This window comes from Equus caballus, chromosome 21 (assembly GCF_041296265.1).
Source record: "Equus caballus isolate H_3958 breed thoroughbred chromosome 21, TB-T2T, whole genome shotgun sequence".
NCBI lineage: Eukaryota > Metazoa > Chordata > Mammalia > Perissodactyla > Equidae > Equus > Equus caballus.
Window position 1 is genome coordinate 40578677 of NC_091704.1, and position 20426 is coordinate 40599102.

Below are 20426 nucleotides of genomic sequence, written 5' to 3' on the forward strand. Positions count from 1 at the left end.
ATGCTGGGGCCAGACCCACTCTGGGAAGTATTGCCATTGGCTGTTGCTTCTTCAAAATTGCTGGTCTTGTCTCTCATCTGCCGGAGAGATGAGGTTGAGTTCTTTCATTTCTTGCCACCTATTGCAGAGAGCAAAATTCACCCCAAGTATACTAGCGGAAGAGGAGGACTTAAAATGAAGACTCCAGTGTCTCAGACCTTCTCTTCCTATGGTTGGGATTTTACTTCCGCCTCCTTTCTCAAAGACGTAACTGGAAAAAGCCAGCCTCACATCTATCCAGGTCCAAAGAAACCAACTGCCACCTTTTTTTCAGTTCCTAAGAGACCTGGGTGAGGTTAGGAGGTGGGAGGAAAATGACCGTCACCTACCGTCACTGCTCAGTAGACAGTTTCCAGTAACTGCCCACAACCTCCAAGTGAGCCAATTTTCTAGGTGCTTGAAAAATATCCCATTCCTTTGACCCTCACCAGTAACCCAGGCCACTCTCCCAGTCTGGCAGGGGTTGTTAAATCACGACCTCCTGTAGCTCTCTTGGAATCCGATTGCCGAAGAGGAGCCAGCAAGCCCTGGATTGGTTCTGGGCTCATAGATTTCACACTTTGTAAAGGCTGTTACAAAATATCATCTAAAGGCTTACTTAACCTCTGTTTGTTTCCATCAGAGGTTTAACTTGGCATCAGGGGTTCTTAGCATGAATTTTATAAAGTAACTTCAGGAGTCCATAGCCCTCAGAATAGTGTGCAATATTGTGTACGGTAGGTCCATTTTTTTTGTTCCAGGAGAAGATTCAGTTTCTCAAAGGCATTCAGGGCCTACCCAACACTATGAATTATTGATTTTTTAATATTTATGTAGACATGACTTAACGAGAAAATTATGTACTTATTTCTGTCCTTTTCCTATTGTCATGTGTGATCCAGAGTCTAGTTTCACAAAGCTAACCTTGATTGAAACACACGTGGAGCTGCCACATTTGAGCCTGGTGTTTTGGTGTTACCACATATGTTTCAAATCATCAATATAATAATGACTATGAATATTTCTTTTGGTATTTGTTATTTTTAGATAATTCCCATGGATTTCCAAATGGTCCTTTGATGTAATTTAGTTTATCGAAAAAAAAAAAAAAGATAGTGTTTTCTCACCAGTGTCTTTTGATATGACTCCAGGGCTGTTACCAAGATGAAGAGTTTGTCTGAAAGAGTCATTCTGGGAGAAGATGACTCATTTTTTATAAAGATTTCTAGGGTATTTTCTGATTTGCAAGTTTCTGTTTGATTTTTCTATCCTTCTCTGCTTATGTAGCAACTGACATTAGATTTTATAAGGATTTTTAAAAAGGATGTGTATTTGTTAATTTCTTGTTTTCCCATGTGTATGATCAACTACAGATTCCAAATTATTTTTAAGCCAAACCACACACTTACTGCATAGCCTTGTAAATTGTTTTATTTTCCTATAATGCTTCTGAGCACATGCATCTTGTTGAAATAAAATGAGCAGCAGTAATTCAGGTGTAGCAAAGGGCATTGAGAAAGTTTCAGATGGTTGTTAGGACTTTGGGTAGCTTTCATTCAAAAGGATTCTTCAAACTGTTTGGGGGTAGTTTCAAATGGAACATCAGGTTATTTAATCAAACTTTGGATCAGGACTTTGCATCATTTATGAATCTGTGGTAACTTTTTTGTTGTTGTTTGATTCCAATGGTAAATGATTATATTAATATGCTTGTAATAAATAATATGAGGTATGTAAAAGAGATTGGAATATAATTTCAATCCCAATCATCCCTCAAATTCAGTCTATTTCAGGAAACTTAAGTCTTGCTCTCCTTTACTTATATAAAGGAGGAGGAAATTGGGATGGATAAGGCAACTAGAGTAGAGAATTTAGTGTGGTTGGGTGTTCAGTGGCTTTTCTTAGTAAGGCCTTGTTCTTTCCCAATCTACAAGTATCCATTAGTTGAGGGATTGAGCAATGTCTTAGGGGAAGAAACTCAGGGGGAATTGTAACAGGGATGACCCTTCTCCTTCCCCTGGTCTGGAACTAATCTCCTCTCCAGAGCGTGTGTTAAAATGAACAACCCCAGAGAGTATGTTTAAATAATAAACTGCTTTCTGTTGAGTCCTGTAAGAAGGGAAAAGGGGTTATCTGAATAGAGCCTCTTCTCTGTCTAACTGTGACTATGGATGAGAAGTGGATGAGGAAAGGAGGCAAGGAAAAGGACTCTGGAGGAAACACACTGCCAGGTTCTTCTAGTTTGACCAAAGACAGCAGAGTTGTGGATTTAAAGCGTGCCACCCAGTCCCTTCAGCTTGGCCAACCCCAGCCCCTTCTTTAGGAATATCATTAGGCCTCCATATTTCTTCACTTAAATTGCAGAATCCAGGTACGTTCACACCCTCTCTTTGGTTTTCCTTACTACCTGCCTAGGGCTTGCCTTTATCTACTTCTAGGGTTTTCTTTTCCAGCCCTTAATTCTGACTCCAAATTCTTACCAATTTCCCCTCCTCGTTGTCCTGGGTTTTCCCTTTTTGCAGCATTTATCGCTTACTGGGACAGTCTTGTAAAAGACTTTGGGGGACATTTGGGAGTTGGGTAGCAAGAATCCCAACAGAAGGAGATTGTGTCTCTCAGCTACATGATGACAGATGAAAACCATCCCACTAACTGTGCAGTATTAATACAGACCAAATAGAACAAAGTGCCATACAGCTGAGCTGGCTCTGTGAGCAAAGCCTGAGCTGGGCCAACTTACTTGGCTTTTAAAATGACTTGATCTATGTCCATGAAGCCTTATCTTAACAAACGAAAACACAGAGGAGATTATAAGTTTTCATCTTGTGTTTTTACAGATTTTATTTTTTAATGTTGAAATAGGGCTCTTTGAAAGTTCCCATGGAAAGACCATGTTGTTTGAATGCCTGGTTGATGCTTAGTACTATGAAAAAATTGAGAAGGCATCAATTTTAGATAAGATATCTGAATGCTGATCAAAGGTGGCAGATCTGAGGTGGGAATAATCAGTTGCTGATTGGGCATAATTTAGGAGGAATTGGTAAAATTGTATGTGTTCATCAAAAGTCAGTGAACAGGGGACCTGGATTGCAGTCTAGCTGATGTGGGGTAAATTTCCCCACTCTGGGCTGTAATTTCTTAACCATAAAATGAGGGTTTCCGGCAGAGGTAAAAGCACTGGTTTCTAAAGTTTGAACTCTAAAATCCCATGATTTTAGGACAATTTTATCAAACTTACCTCCCTCATTGGCTTGCCCCAATAACTGAAATTCCACATTTAAAGATTGTTTTGTAAAAGTTATGTTGAAGGCATTTTTCTCTGGGGAGGACAATATATTATGATAATATGAGCTATTAACCACTTAGAAGAAGAATAATTTACCAGATAGTTAGCTGAGGAATGCAGCAAGGTACAGGTAAGGCTTGTGAAAGAATTAGAGTTTATAAAGGATCTTAGCAGGCGATAATGCCTCCATAATCTCTTGGGCCTCAAGGTTGTGGGTGCTAAGGAAGGTGTAGAAGGTTAAGAGATGGAAGGGCCCCAAGGCCAAACCTGCTTTATAGTTTTCCAAAAAGCTGACATGCTGGAAGAAAATGGCTCTTTCTCTGAAGGGTCTGAGACGATGGTATGGCTTAGATGACTCACTTCAAAGGTACAGTGATCAATTCCCACAGCATTTATCTTACGTCCTGGAAGGGAAATATTTTCATTCAAGAAAGTAGATGGGATTTAGAGATGTGTGCTATAAATCCTAAAGGAAGGAAGCAAAAATGCTTACATTTCTGCAATACAATCTATAGGTTGCACAGATTTGAAATTTGAATCCACGTGAAAGTGGCTGAAAAGAAAAATTAATCAAGTTAATCAAATTAATAAATTAATCAAAAATTAATCAAGACAGATAAGCATATCATGCAGCACCTGTGCCTGCAGCACCAGGGAATGGGGAGCAACTCAAAGTGATGTTTTGGCAGGGGGAGGAATCACTTCACTGAGAGTCAAACAGGAGAGCCTGGTGGGCTGTTAGATAGACTGGAATGGAAGCCTCGCTCCCTCCCTCCTAACTGTGTGCATTTCAGCAAGTTGCTTAAACTCTGGGAGACTCAGTTTCATTCTCTGTGAAATTGGATTCACTATCTACCTCTTAGAGTGAGAGGATGAAATAAACAACTTGTAAAAGATGAGACATCACTGGTTCTCAGTAAAGAGTTGTTATGAGTATCATTAGCTGTGAGACTCTATCCTTTGGTGGTCCTGTCACTTTTAAAAAGAAATAAAACCTTTTCCCAGTTATACTAGGTTCATACGAGATTAACACCCCAAGATCGGCTTTTGCTATTTCCAGTTCACTCTCCTTGCCCTCTTGTCACTGGAAGAGATGAGCCATGAGCAGGATTTGCCAGTGTCTAATGTTCAGGCACAGAGAGTTCCCAGGGCCTGAAATTTTCCGGAAAGGTCTGGAAGACATTTCACCATCTCACCAGGATCCCTTGGGCACAGGATTCTCTCTCCCTTTATATGCATCAAAAAAGTGCAAAATATGATCTAGTGTCCAATACCTAGGAAATTCTGTCCTGTGATTTATTTAACTCGAAGCAGCAGGATTCTGAAGAACTATGTTGTAGGCTGTGTGCTGTTCAGTACAAGGGAGTCACGTGTGACAAGGCAAGGATAATACGTGACTTTCCGTTTGTATCCTATGCTGACTTCCAGTGCATTTGTAAGGTTTTGGGAACCAGAGTATGTAAGTGGCACTGTATAAAGTTCCTTATATCATAGACATAAATTGGATTGTGGCTTCCTTTACTTCTGAAGCAACTTACCCTACTCAAAAATGCTTATGCCAAGTGTTACTGACTCATTGCAAGCAGGACATATGATTTGCAGAATGAGATTTTACTGCCTGGCTCACATGATTTTAGTATGCTTTGGTGTGGAGTAAGATTTCCAAGACCAGAGAATTTGGCAAGTACAAGAAGACGAAGTTTTCATTTTAGGTACCCCCTCTCCCGAGTCTCTCCAAGGGTGAGGGAAGTGGTTGGTACACTGACAGATGCTTTGTTACTCTGTGGACATGACATTTCCAGAACTCTTCTTGCTCAGGCTAATAAGATTGCATCTGATTAGTTGTACTTACCCTTTTCAGCTTGTGATTTCCCTTTCACCAAATCATTACTGACCTCAGGAGGAGATGAGCTTCCTCAGTTTCATGTGGAGCATAGAAGTAGGCCAACAAAGAGGAAGGACTTAGAGATATCTTTTTTTACTAATTTAAATTTCAATGTCTCTTGGCAGCAGGGTCTCATCTACAATTCAAGACACTTGGCCTTCCTGGATAAACATGCCTGGGGCACACTTTCTCCTTTTACTCCTTTCTCACATCCTTCCCTTCTTTGTTTCTATAGCGGGCTGAAACGGTATCCCCCACAAAAGGTGTGTCCATGTGCTAATCCCCAGAACCTGTGAATATGACCTTCTTTGGCAAAAGTGTCTTTGCAGATGTAATTAAGTTAAGGATCTTAAGAGGAGGAGTTTATCCTTGATTATTTGGGTGGACAGAAAATGCAGTTACAGATATCCTTAGAAGAGAGAGACAGTGAGGAGAAGACACATAGAGAAGGAATCCATGTGACCATGAGGCAGAGACTGGAGCTATGTGACCATCAATCAATGATTGACAAGAGCCCCCAGAAGCTGGAAGAGGCAAGGAAAGATTCTTTCCAAGAGCCTGTGGCAGGAGTGTGGCTCTGCTGACACTTTGGTTTGGGTCTTCTGGCTTCCAGAACTGTGAGAGAATAGATATCTGTTGTTTTAAGCCTCCCAATTTGCAGTAATTTGTTACAGTGGCCTCAGGAAACTACTGCATACAGCTTCTTTTCACTTTCTCTTTTGCCCCATTTCAGTTCTTCTATCCCTTAGTGCACCTGCCCGTTTATGCCCTCCATCAAAGTAATCTCAAACTCCCCCGTCCCATCTCTCTCTCTCTGTCTCTCTCATTGTTATATCATTGCGAGGATAAGCATTTGCCAATAATTAATGCTATGCTTGTGATTGGACTTTTGCAAAGTTGATTTGACTATTAGGCCAACTAACCGTGTTTTAAACTTTAATGGACATGCCAATCACTTGGACATTTTGTTAAAAATGGAGATTCCTGCACTCCACCCTAAGATATTTCTGATCTTGCAGTCTGGGATATCCAATATCTGCTTTGTAAACAAGACCCTCAGAGATTCTTATATAGATGGCCATCAATCCACACTCTGGAAAACGTTAAAGTAAGGCAGCACTCCTTTAGTCTGCTATCCAAAACTGACACAGAATTGTGGTATGGGGTTGTCCGTCCAGAAGCCTGTCACAATCCAGTAATCCCGGGATTATGCTAAATCCCGGGCCTCTGTTTGTGAAAATATAGGTAACATCAAAAGGATTTAGTTAGATTCACATTTAACAATGCACAGGGGACAATTCAAGGAAACTTGGGCATTTGAACTCAATTGAACTCCCGTGAACCTAACGCCCTTGTCACTTATTCTTCAACGTCTGACTCGAATTTCTTTGTGCGTGGGAGGCTTGCTGGTCCAGCTGTCTGCACATAGCAGACTTTATAAGGATAAGTTAGCAGATTTTCCATTTTTTCCCCCATGATGAGCCTAAAACAGTCAAACCGTGGGACTGAAACAAATCAAAGAAAATGGGCAAAACAGATTGCAGAGAAAGACTAATAGTGTAATTAGCAAGCAGAAGAGAAGCAATTTTAAAGAAGTCGCCTTTAAAAAAGACAACTCGTTTGGAATAGTTGTAAAAATAGCCACTTGAGAAACTACCACCCATATACCCAGAACCAACGAAACTTCCTCAGCTGTTTTTCATAGAAAAGAAGAGATTGCAAAAGAAAAAGAAAAAAACCCCAAAACTATGTACAAGTAGCTACTACAAGACAATGCTTCTGGCATTCTAAGTTCTTCAGAAGAAATATACCATAGAAATATTATAAATGTTCTAAACAACCAGCGTCTCCTCTCCTTGTCCTCTCTCAAATCTTTTACATTTCAGAGTCATAGCGCAGGATTTTTTTTTAATAATTTGTAATTAGGTAGGCTTCTTTGTTAAGTACAATCTGTCCCGCCAGTTACTTAGATGTGCCAAGAGTAGCCATGGCATCCTTGGGCCTTGTAATAGGGAGCAGTAATTAGAACTGGATGAATCCCATTTAACACAGCGGTCCCATGTCAGGCACACACCCTTGTTCTTCAAATTCAGAGAAAAGTTAAATTGCTACAAAAATAAATTCTCTTGAAACATTTGCTCCCTGGACTTGACATTTTGGTGTTTGGGTCTTTTGATGTTTAGCACTGAGTACTGAGGAGTAAATAACAATGGGAGCCTTTCTGAGTACCACATGAACACGACAATTTACAAAACAGAAGCTGCCAAATGTCTAGCAGTCTCTGTTTAGGCTCTTGGATGGCAAGTCCAACATCCACGGCCCTAGTCTGTTAACTGGGGCTCTGACTTGGTGAAGGTACATCCATCAAATGTGAAGATCTCTTCACATTTAGCAGTGGTTGGACAGTTTACTAACAGAGACTTAAACTTTGTGTATGTGTGTGTATCTGCATGTGTGTGCAGTTTAAAAATAACAATTACAGATGACAATGTGCTTGAGATCTTTAGAGTAAATACCTGTAGAATTAAAAAATATATATATATATATAATGCCAGAGTTGAAAGTGGCCTTAGAATTCTTTTTTTATCCCCTGGCCACTCATTATAGGTTAAAAATAATGAAGTCAAGAAAGGCAAAATGGTTTGTTTAAGACTCCGTGGTTTTCTGCCACTCCCCTATTTGAATCCCCAATGAGATTTCAATGACTGTCGCACATTGCTCTACCTTTGCAAACACTTTTTAAAAATGAGGGAGTAGAGAGGTCTGACAATCAGGCTGGAGAGTACAAATGAAGACATTAGCTGGGGCGGAAAGAGCTCTGTCTATCAGGAGGAAGCCACATGGTAATGGCAAGAATGTTCTTTAGCTGCTTGCCCTCCGCCCCCACCCTACCTACCCAGCTGGACTACAGATGTGATTGCTGGTAGAGACAGCCTGCACTGTGTCCAGGGAAGCAGCGCTCTTTGATCTCATCCTCACGCTTGCTCCCATTTACCAAGACAGCTAAGGCTATTTTTACTCCTCCCAAGGGTCAGAAATGCTCACTCTCATTTAAGATAATTTTTTTTTGTTTGACATTGGCAACTGCATGTCAAAGACGAGATAACAAAAATACTTTCAGGAGGGTCAAAATGTAAAAAGGTGAAGCTGTTTCATGACACAGGGAGGGATTCTGACTGCTTTTCCAATGACAGTGAGTCATGAAAACCGAGGGCATACATGAAAAAATAAAGACCATCAGAAAAGCCATCTGAACCTAGTGCTTCATTCAGTACTTTTCTCCATCTTTGGGCCTTTGACTATTTTTTTTCACCAAATGTAAGAAAATAAGGATAGTCTTCCAGAATTGAGAACAAAATATCTTTTCCAAAACATTAGATTATGCAGGCTGACTGGGGATCAAAGCAGTTCTTAACGGGGCACTAGATGGATGATAAACCTCCCCAGAGATGCTTGGATTACTGAGCGAAGAACTTCTTTTTGGTTCCAAAAAAATCTAACTAAATTTCTACTTGAAGTTGAACTCAAGGTCAAGATAACCCAGAATCATCCTGGAATAAGTTAGTTTACTTCCTCCATCAGCTTTTATCTGAAAAGCTTTGAAGAAATTAATAATAATAGATAGCCTATAATTAGTAAATAGGCATTTTAGGAATCCTAAAAGATTTAGGGGACAGGAAGTTTCTTGAAAAAGGAAATTTAGGAAATTAATGGAATCGAGTATCTTGACTTGTAAAGAACTATAACACTATCGAGTATTAAGAAGACAAGAACTGCGTAGAAAAAACACTCTTAAATTTGGAAAATTTTAGAACGATGGAAAAAGATGAATTAAATTAATCTTGATAACGAAATGGGTGAAACAGCAATAAAAGAGAACACATTATTTTTCTGGGATTGCAGTGCACAGAATACGACAAACATCTGGGAATATCTTCCAGTAAGAGTTCATGGAAAGTATGTGTGCAAAGCAATTGAAGTTATAACAGAAACTCTCATTTACCTGGCACTTGTTATAGACCAGGCTCTGGGCTAAGGGTTTTACAAATGAGGGCTGATTTAGTCTGTAAAACAGGTGAATCAGGTATTTTTGCTCCTATTTTGCAAACAAGAAAATGGAGGTTTAGAAAGGTTATAACAAATCTAAATTCTTAGAACTTTTTAGGGTAGGAAGTGGAATTTTACCCCATATCTGTCTAACTCCAAACCTTTTACTTAAACCCCTGGATTGCTCTTTCTCTACCCATTGTTTCCTTTAACAGACTCTAACTGAGATTTAAAAATCAATTTAAATGAGATGAAAATTTGCATATTATATGTGAAAATATGCATAGGTTACCATTTAAAAAAATGCTGTCCATCTAAATTTTAGCATTTTCTGGTATAAACATATTTATATGAGATTACCACTTTTTAAAAATGTCATGCTTTTCATCTAGATTTAGTGTTTGCTAGCATAAGCATTTTATACCAGACTAGTATTCCATTAGGTTCAAATATTTTCTTTTTCTTTCAGCATATGCCTGTTAGTCACATTAGAAACCTGTTTTTGACATTTACTATTTTACAAGGCCATTATTTGGCACCTAAGTCCTTAAAAGTGATCAGTTCAAGAGCTGACTGTGACTTGGGTAGTTCTTCTGAACAAATGAGGTTGTTATAGCTCCTGTAATTGGCTCAAAATGAAGCTTATATTTTCTTTACAAGGTGGCAGTTGACACCAGTTGTTTGAAACATGTCAGTCTGATGAGAAAACTGCTGCTACCTGAAAAATGTAGGCCAAAAACCACAGAGAAGCACTGCTTTTCATATTCCCACAAGGACACAGCTTGAACCAAACAGCTTTTATTTGGCTCTGGTGATGGGGTTTGCGGTTCTCCTTTAAAACCGAAGGTATCCTAACCAACAGCCAATTCTTCACAAAATCTTTTACAGGTTTGCAACCCTGTTGCCTACTCAAGCACATTAGTAAGCAAACAATTACACACGTATGTCATGGTGGAGTAAATGTTAGAAAGATGGGCAATGCTTTGGGGGGTTCAGAGCAGAGGGGAGATGAGTCTCCTGGCGGTACTAAGGAAAGGATCACAAAGGAGGTAGTATTTGCACTGGGTTTGAAAGCTTTGGAGAAACACTTCAGGAGTCCAAGGCGCCATGCATCAGAAGAATTTGCTTTTTAGAAGTTTGACTAGATAGCTACTTGTTTTTAAAGTTTTCTAGTGGAAATTAACCTTTATTTGTTCCTTGCACACAGAGAATGTTTTCATCTGCTTTGTTTCCACTTATCCCCACTGAATGTACATTGGGCATATCCAGACCTCAGCTCTTAGGCCTCTATCATTCTGTAGCATCCCAAGCCCCTGGGGAATCAGTGAGGAACAGGTAATGTGAGCAATCTGTGTCAGAACTCAACATATCCTCTTTGCATGTGCTCATTTAGGAGAAAAAGAGGATACACTGGGAGACTGGCCTCAGAAGTTAGCATAATTCAAGTGAAAATGGTATTAAATCATTGACAACAATTTAGCTCTCTGCTAGCTCACTGATGATTCATTAAGTCACTTCTTATCCCAAATCAGGCCACCTGCCTAGATTATAATCAAGCTGTGCCAAATTCCATAATCACTCCCTTAGTTTTCTAGGTCTCAATGGGTTTTCAGGGACTGTAGCAAAGAAGCTGGAGAGTGGGCACTGGATTACAACATTTGCTTAGCTTAGTATCAAAGCCAAGTGATGACTGTATGCCTCTACCCTACCACGACTGGCCAGGGAGATCCTGTGTGCTCACACTGTATTCATCTCCTAGATCATCATGGCACCCTCAATTCCGGACCATGATTTCAAAAGGAGGTGACTGTTATCGCATTAGCCATGAACTTCATTATTGTTTTCTTCTTCTCCCCAAAGCCCCCACCGTACACAGCTGTATATTCTGGTTGTGAGTGCATCTGGTTGTGCTTGAACTTCACTGTTTTTGGGAATTGAAAAGAGAATTATGTAACAGAGGGATGTCAGGCAGTTATTGGTAGCCTATGTAATAAACTTATAATTGGACATTTTCTAAGATAGAAGAAGCAACATTTTCCGTTGGTCTAACTTTTCCTGGTGAGACTGTCCTAAGAGATTCTGGAAACAATCAGCTGTGATTCTTCACCTGTCTTCTACCGTGTTACAACAGCTTCTATACGCCATACTCTCATGGGTAAATGCAGATTGGAATGGTTAAATTACTACTTAAATAAAATGGATTTTGGATCATGCAAAAATCATGTGTTCTAGTCTTTGAAAACTCATGTGCCACACATCTGTGTATCTCAATATCCCAGTGGAGGAGGACTAAAAGTAAAATTAAAGATTTTGTTCTCTGTCCCCCTTGTGTTTCTGGTCTAAATGGACACAGGTATATTTACAGATCTAGAACGTGTCCAATGGCATAAGTAGAGGGAAAGGAGTGGGAAGTGAATAAGAGGACACACTAGGCAGTATGTGTTTTCTGCTTGCCATAAAAGTTCTTGAGAGACTAAAACGTGAGATGGAGGGTATATTGTCGTATGCCTCTTGTTAGGTGTGCCCATGGAAGCATTATTGCAGGCATTTACATATGAGGTGTAGTACAATTTTAAAAAGGTGGAAAACTTCTACTAAATGAGTCACCTATAAAAGATCATGAACTCAATTAAGAATGAAGTGACGCATTAAAGTGAATTTTGTCTTGCTGAATTTGTGACATTCTGGATTTTTCTTCATAAACAATTAGTGGGTCAGACTGGGTCTCTTGTGCTAGCATGTGGAGAACAACTTAATTTCAGGACTTTGAAGAAAAGGACTTTTTCTTTCTATGAAGAAAAGAAGGGATGTTGGAATTACACAAAAATGCAACCTAGAATTTCAACATTGTTTTTGCATTCAGTTAATGGGGATACAGTTTTCTGAAGACTAGTATCTCCAAATATGTGGTCTTTTGAGAAAGAGCTCCACTATGTCATCTATAGTTTTTGAGATGTTTTAAAAGATACAATTAGCAAGTTTTTTCATAGTTTTTTTGTTTGGTTTTAGTTACTCTGAGGACAAGCTTATTTTCCTGTTTCAATATGTATGCATATTTACAAAGGCCATAACCAGTATCACATAAATACTAAGAGAATTGGAGTTGAGAGTCATGAAACCTGGATTTTATTCGTAAATAAATTTATCAAATATGTATTGAGCCCTTACTAACTTCTAAGTTGTGGAAACAAAGATGGATCAGAACAGTTCTTGTCTTCAGAGGAAGGATAACCTTGAATGAGGTGGGTGGATGTGTCAGAAAAAACCCTCACAATTACTTCACAGAGAAATAGAAACTATTAGATGAGGAGTCTTTTGCTATTTGCTACCAAATCAACAAAAACACTTCCATCCATCCCCAACTTCTTTTCTTCCCTGTGCTTATATTAGAGTGGTTTCCCCTTCTTTCATCTCCTACACAAGGTTTCTCCTTTCAATCTTGGCTCCCTCTGCCTTCCAAAGAAACTTACCTTGTTGGTTTTACTGCACTTCCTTGAATATTAACACTGTGTCTCTTGATATTCTTATTGGCAGTAATTAATTGTTCTTGGGTCCATTCACCTCTTTAAAAAACACGCTTCATCCATTTCATCCCAAATATTCTCCCAACTATCATCCTCACTTCCCCTATTTCTCAGTCTGCCTCTCAAAAGAGTTGGGTCTACCTGCAACTTCTATTTCCTCAACTCTCAGCTGACTCCGTAACCTGTTCCAATATGACTCTTGCTAAGGTCACCAATCACCTTCATGTTGCTAAATGCAATAGAACTTTTTGGTTATTTTTAAATGTCTCAGTAATAATCCGACATCACTGACTACTTTCCGTTTATTGAAATGATCTCTTTCTTGGTTATTGGGGTAACCTATCCTCCTGGGTTTTCCTCCTACTTCTTTGGCATTTCATCTCTCATCTTCATTGGGGGCACAGTCTCCTCATATTAACCATTAATTATTGGAGTTCCTGAAATCTCATTTGTAGGCCTTTTCCTTTTCTTATTCTACACTCTCATCTTAGGAAATCTTCCCTTCATCTATGGCATCAATTACCATGTGCCTACATGCTGATGGCTCCCAGATTTGTTTCTCCAGCCCCCGACCTTTTCTCTGACCATCATCCACACATTTAGGGATGCCTCAAATGTAGGCGTCAACTTGTCACCTCCCTCTATCCCCCAACATAAATCCAATTTATCTAGCTCATTTATAAATAGATATTAATACTGTAATATTTCTCTGTCCGAGTTGATTTATATCACCAGAACCTTAGTTCAAGTTGCCATTTTTTCCCTGCCTGGACCACTATAATTATTGCCTCACTATTTTCACTAAATATATATTAAACAGAATGTGCAATGGGACTTTTATAATTGTTTTGGAATTTTTGCCAAAACCCCAAAGCTGAGAAAAATAGGTGAAAGTTACTCCTTAATTCTAATGTGCTGGCTGTTATCTTATAATTTGTTAGATAATCAACTCCATGATGTCACCCAGCTTACATAAGAGAATTCTGGAGTTTATTGAGAAATTCAAAGATGAAGATAGTGTTTCCAGGACCCAGGTACCCTCAGTATGAGGACATTTCCCTTAGTTTTTGGGGTTCATAAATTCTTTTTATTCATTGGACAGTGATATTACAGATTATTAAACAACATCATGGTTATTTTAGAGCTAATTTTATTTGCTTATCTCTCTCCTCAGACTCTTGCTTTCCTTCTGACTGTAGGCTCTATCTGCTCCTTGGAGTGGAAGTTTTGCTGTTTTCCAGCTTCTAAAATATTTCTTTACAGAGATGAGCATGCCTTTACAGGCAAAATTCTGCAGCCCTTCTTCAGCTTGCAGCTCCTATACCTTCCAAAAATGATGTCAAGTATTCACTTTTTAACTATAATGTGTATGTGAGATCATGAAAGCAGCCAATGGGGAAAAATTCATCTTGCGATTTCAATTCCTCTGTACATGGTCTATCTTTGGCACTTTGACCATAGGAAGTGCCCACTCAGCTTGTTTTCCAGCAAACTATAATTTTCCAGAATTATCCAACAATTATACAGTTTTAAAAGTCGTGTGGGAAATACATCTCTTCTGTGCTTAATTGCATTTTTGTTGTGGTTACTGATTGTTTGACAACATCAGCACATTCTTCTGTCATCTATCTTCCCAGCATAGCCTCCATAGTGAACCTACGTTCTCAATTCCCCAAAACTCACCTAGATAAAAGGGAAAAATGGGATATACTGAGAAAGCACAAAAAGATAGGAATTTAATGCTGATTCTTTCAGATAGCCTGATCTTTTTGATGTTCTCTAGCAAGTAAATTGGCATTTGGTATCCAACTGTTTCAAAAAGTACAAGTACCAAAGACATCTGCAGATGTGGGAAGTTGTAAAATGATTGTACATGCAATTTTTTGCAATGGAAGATGGTTCATAAGTTCTAATAAAATACAGGATGGAGTGTATTTTCCTGAAATATATCACATTTATGAGGGTCTGTTTGATGAATTGGACCATGTAGAGCGCATTGCAAGAGACAATGGAGAATACCTTGCAAGTGTCATTGTGGTAACACAAAGGTTTTGCTGGAAGCACACAAAAATTAAAACTCTTAAAGAATTATTTTTGTTTTCTATGAAACTCATCGCATGATGGTTTTAAACTTCAGAACAGGGCAGGGAGGTAAACAAGAGAAGGTACTGGCACATATCATGGCAAAAAATGTTGCCTGAGTAAGATGCATCAAATTACAGCTTATTTAATTTTAAGTAATTCAGAGATGAGTCAGTATGAAATGTCAACAAATGATTTATTTTGAAGTCTTTCATTATTTAAAAGTGCCAATTGAAATCTATAGAACAGTAGATTTTTGGGACAAAGAAAATCATTTCATCAGTTAGGTTTTGCTCCTATTGAAGAAAGAACTATAGAGACGATTTCTATTAATATTTTAAAATAGCATTTATGTTCTTGTTATTTGTAACTCCAACTAGGTTATACTTCAAACATAATCTCTATAAACTATATAGCTCATGCCAGTTGCACAGTTAGCTATTAACTAGAGATTTCACACAGCATAATCAAACCAAATAATAACTCATATCTGGAAGGAGAGGGAAAACCCTTCTTTTTATCAATCAGCAAAGAAATTTAGGGTGGGGTAATATGTTTTTAACCTGAATTATTTAGATAATTGGGGATTTAAAAATTAATTTGTAAGACTTCAGTGAAAATGGCAGATTAGAGACTTTTGAAACCTTCTCCTCCATAAAAGCAGTGAGAAAACTGGCAAAAATTGTCAGAATCAAAATTTTCAGAACTCTGGAAATTAATGAAAGGCTTGTAGCAATCTGGAGTGCATTTATTCAAAAAAGTGGCTGAATTTCAGCAAAAACAGAGAGCTTCATGATGTTTTAACTTGGCATAGTCCTGTGCCCTGGTCTCCAGCTCTGTGATAGCCTTGGAAACCAACAGTCTACAGCAATAGTGAAAAACCAGCAGCCTGGCAGCAACTGCAAGGAGTATATGGGAATTGGATTTCCTTCAAAGACCAATTGCCAGAGCACTGTCTTTGTGTGTCCTATTTGGTGGTTCACTGGGAGATGCCCCCTTGTAAGACTGTCTTTATGTGAACTCAGTCAGAGATCATAAGTACAAAAAAGGGTCTTCTTTGAGGCTATTTGTCAAAAACAATTACAGGAAATTGCTTGACTTCACAGCTGCCCAAGGTAGTGGATAACTCTTGGGGCAAATAGCAGACTAACCATACAACCAAAAAAAAAAAAAAAAAAATCATGGGAATAAGATTTACATAGGGGCTTTGAAAAGCACTAATGTTTCTGAGAGTCTATAAGGCCACATGCATGCATAAAGATGTGAGTATGCTCAGAAATGACCCAAGAAGGCCCTAAGTTTTTACCTCTGGTTGATTTTGAGGCTCTGTGCAAGCAGGAAGTGAAGGCTAAGGCAGAGTTATCAACTGTCTTGCTAAATGTTGAAAGGTATTACTGCAGCTTAGTGAGGACTGGAGCCATAAAGAAGGGGTCATCCAGGAGGAGCTTTAGCTTCCCATTAGCCAAACCTAGTTGGAAGCCAGTTGGTAAAGGAACCTAAGATTAGTCCAAATTGAAGACAGGAGAACTCATTAAGGTAAGTTTAGCTCTTGCATGAGGGCATGTGTCAATTAAGAGGAAATAATGACAAAGTTTCTCTTAGAAGATTCTTGAGTCTCAGTGGAAATAATCAAAGCTCACAGAGAAACAAAATGATTGATGGCCGACAGAGATAGGATTGGCAGGGAGGGAATTAGCTGCAAATAGACATAAGGAAGTTTTGGGGAAAAGGGAAATATTTTATATCTTGATTATGGTGTTGGTTAAATAATTGTATATTTGTCAAAACTCATTCAACTATGCATTTAAAATGGGTAAATGTTATTGTATAGAAATATGTCTCAATAACTTAGACTTAAAAAACAAATGCCTCCTAAATAAGGCAAAGACAAACCACCCAACTGAAAATGAGCCAAGAAAATAAAAAGGCAATTTACAGAGGAAAGAACTTTTATGGCTCTCCCTCAACCACCAAAAATAAGGTGCTCAAACCCTAGAATCACTTGTAAAATTTAACTTTATACAACACTAGATAACATTGCACATACTATTGACAAAAATTTTAAATATGTGTTGTGTAAAATGTGGGGAAATTAAGACTTTAGGGTAGGAATGTCATTTGGGAAAAATACTTAGAAAACAATGTAAAAGGATCTTGAAAATTATATATGTGGGTTCCATATGAACCAGAAATTCCATTTCTTGGCATATACTATGAAAATTCTGTATCTATACAGTAGGAAACCTAAATAGGGAGCTTACATTAGCCTTGCAGTTCCTCTACTTGCACTTTCTTAAATCTGTGAAAGATCTTAATATGGCTGGATCTTCTTGTTACCAATGTTAGTGCAAGCATTGCTTCTACTGTGAGGCCTTCCCTAGCTATTGAATCTAAATTAACACTTCTTCCCATCCAGCAGAAGAACAAGGATCTTGTCTGCCTCTTTGTATAAATGGGACTTCTAACAGAGCCTAGTGTATTAGACACTCAACTATTTAATGAGTCTTAATATTACTTGTTAGAGCAAAATGCTGGAAACAAATTAAATGTATATCAATATTGGATATTATTATATAAAATATAAAAATAACCAGAAATTAAAGTGAATGCACTAGGTAAAACCATAGTGCTAAGTAAAATAAATCAAGTTGTCAAATTGTACACTTAGTATTAAACCATTAATGCAAATTAAAAAACAACATCTTCTAGACACTGCTCCTCAAAGTATGTTGTGAGGATCAGTGCAGGTTTGTGAACTGTTTGTTATGGTCCATTATGAGAAATCAGAATGTGTTTAGAAGTTTTAGAGCTATCTGATACTGCCACAACATCCAAGTATGCAATCAGTGTATTTGTCTCAATAAACAATGAAGGTATAGACTAGTTTGGCTGAACTCACTAGTGAGTTGCATGTAGCTGAAACTATGTATCAGACATATATGATTGCATCATACATGGTCTGCAACAGATTGTGGAAAACATGAAAATAAAAATAAAATGTGACTTTGGTCCTATTCCTGCCATCCTCCCATGATTGGCCCAACTCAGCACATTGGGCCCTTGCATGAGGAGAAAAATCTGCACACTTTTCATCCTTCCTGAAGTGACTGTGGCAGTTCAGAGTGCTCTGTAAGTCACTAATAATTTCAGGAATTTCTGGAGTGACGTCAGCATCATGGCAGAGAAAGCTCTTCCCTCAGACTCCCGCTTCTAAAATACAACCAAAAGGACATTAAAACACCAACAGAGGAGACACACACAACACAGGAGACATCTGGGAGACCGTTGCAGCCATACGGTTGAAGGTGGTGGTGAGGCAGGATGCGCTGGAAGAAGGTGAAGCTGCTCAGCAGGAGCCCTTGGAGAGAGAAGAGCCACAGCTAGAGGAGGGGCACAGTTGGGGAGAGGAGCTCCATTTCCACCTGGTGCTCCAGTCCCACGCTCCAGCCCCATGTTCACCAGGAGAGAGGCACGGCCAGAAAGGGGCTGGTTAGAGGAGCAGCACTACTGAGGAGAGGTGCTCCATTCCCATCTGGAACTCCAGCCCTGCACTCCAGCCCCACATTTGCTGGGAGAGCAGCGAAATGAGAGATGGGCTGGTTAGAGGAGGAGCACAGCTGGGGAGAGGTGCTCCATTCCTACCCTGTGCTCCAGCCACATGATCTCTGGGAGCAGCACACAGAGAGAGAAGCAGTGGCAGGTGGGGCCCCATGAGCACACAGAGTGCCATGCAATAAGAGAAGCATCAGTTGGGGGAGGCATGCAGGTACAAGAAAGTTCTCCTTACCCCACCTGGCACTCCAGTCCTGCTATAACCCAGAGCTCCACGCAGAGTGAGAAGCAGAGGCCGGGGGAAGAACAGGGGAAGTAGAGCACCCTTCCACCTGCCCAGTGCTCCAGATCTGCCATCAGCCAGAGCATCACACAGTGAGAAAAGCAGCCAGTAGCCAGAGCTAGGGAGCCCCAGATCATGCTGGGCCCAGAATACAGAGTGCCTCATCCTCACCCAGTGGAGGCACGTGGCAGCAGCAACCAGATAATAATGCCATGCAGAGGCAAAAATCCACACCATCAAGCAGTATGAGAAAGTATATTAAATCTACAGAACAGAAGGAAAACGACAAGTACCCAGAAACCAACCATGAAGACACAGAAATCCATAAGCTAAATGACAAAGAATTCAAAATAGCTATCATAAAAAAACCTCAACGAGTTACCAGAAAACACAGAAAGACAAATTAACGAATTCAGGAGCTTCTTCACAAAAGAGATTGAAACTTTAAAGAAGAACCAATCAGAACTGTTGGAGATAGAAAACACAATGGATGAGATTAAAAACATCTGGACTCCTCAAACAGCAAGACTGACAATATGGAAGACCGAATTAGCAATTAAGAAGACAATACTTTAGAAATGCTTCAGAGGGAGGAGAAGAGAGAACTAAGACTAAAAAGAAGTGAAGAGGCTCTAAATGAAATATCTGACTCAATTAGGAAATGCAACATGAGGATTATAGATATTCAAGAGGGAGAAGAGAAGGAGAATGGAACAGAAATCTTGTTCAAAGAAATAATAGTGGAGAATTTTCCAAACCTGGGGAAGGAGATGAGATGGAAATCCACATGAAAGAGGCTATGAGAACTCCCAATTATGTTAATGTATAAAGACCTACTGTAAGGCATATAGCAGTAAAGCTGGCAAAAGTCACTGACAAAGAAAAAATATTAAGGGCAGCAAGGCAGAAGAAAATAACTTACAAAGGAATTCCATCAGGCTCTCAGTGGATGTCTCAGCAGAAACCTTATAGGCTAAGAGAGAGTGGAATGATATATTCAAAATCCTGAAAGACAAAAACTTCCATCCAAGAATATGCTATCCAGCAAAAATCTCCTTCATATATAATGGAGAAATAAAAACTTTCCCAGATAAACCAAAGCTAAGAGAGTTCATTGCCACAAGACCCTCACTACAAGAAATACTCAAGAAGGCTGTCATACTTGAAAGGAAACAAAAAGACAAAACAAGAAAGGAGCTATAAAGCCCTGAGCAAGGAGATGAATAGGTAGGCAACAATCAGAAATTGGCAGCTCTCTACCAGATCAGGTTGGTAAACACTTAACTCTTACATCAAGGATAAAGAAAAGGAAAACACCAAAATAAAAATTATGTCATCACCTTAACCACAAACTCACAACACAAGGTGGAATAAGATATGACAAAAATAACTTAGAAGTAGAAGAGGAAAGGGATGGAATCAGTATAGTCTAAGGAAATAAGAGGCAATCAGAAAATGGACTATCTCATCTTTGAGACTTTTTATATGAACCTAAAGTAACCACTAAACAAATAATTAGAACAGAGACATATATAATAAACAAGGAGAAAATGAAGAAAATCAACACAGAAAACTACCTAATCAAATTGGTAGCCCAATATACAAGGGACAAGAAACAAAGGCTATGCAGAAGATCCAGAAAACGTGCAATAAGATGGTAGTATTAAGCCCTCATATATCAATAATCACTCTAAATGTTAATGGACTGAATTCTCCAATCAAAAGACACAGAGTAGCAGGATGGATTAA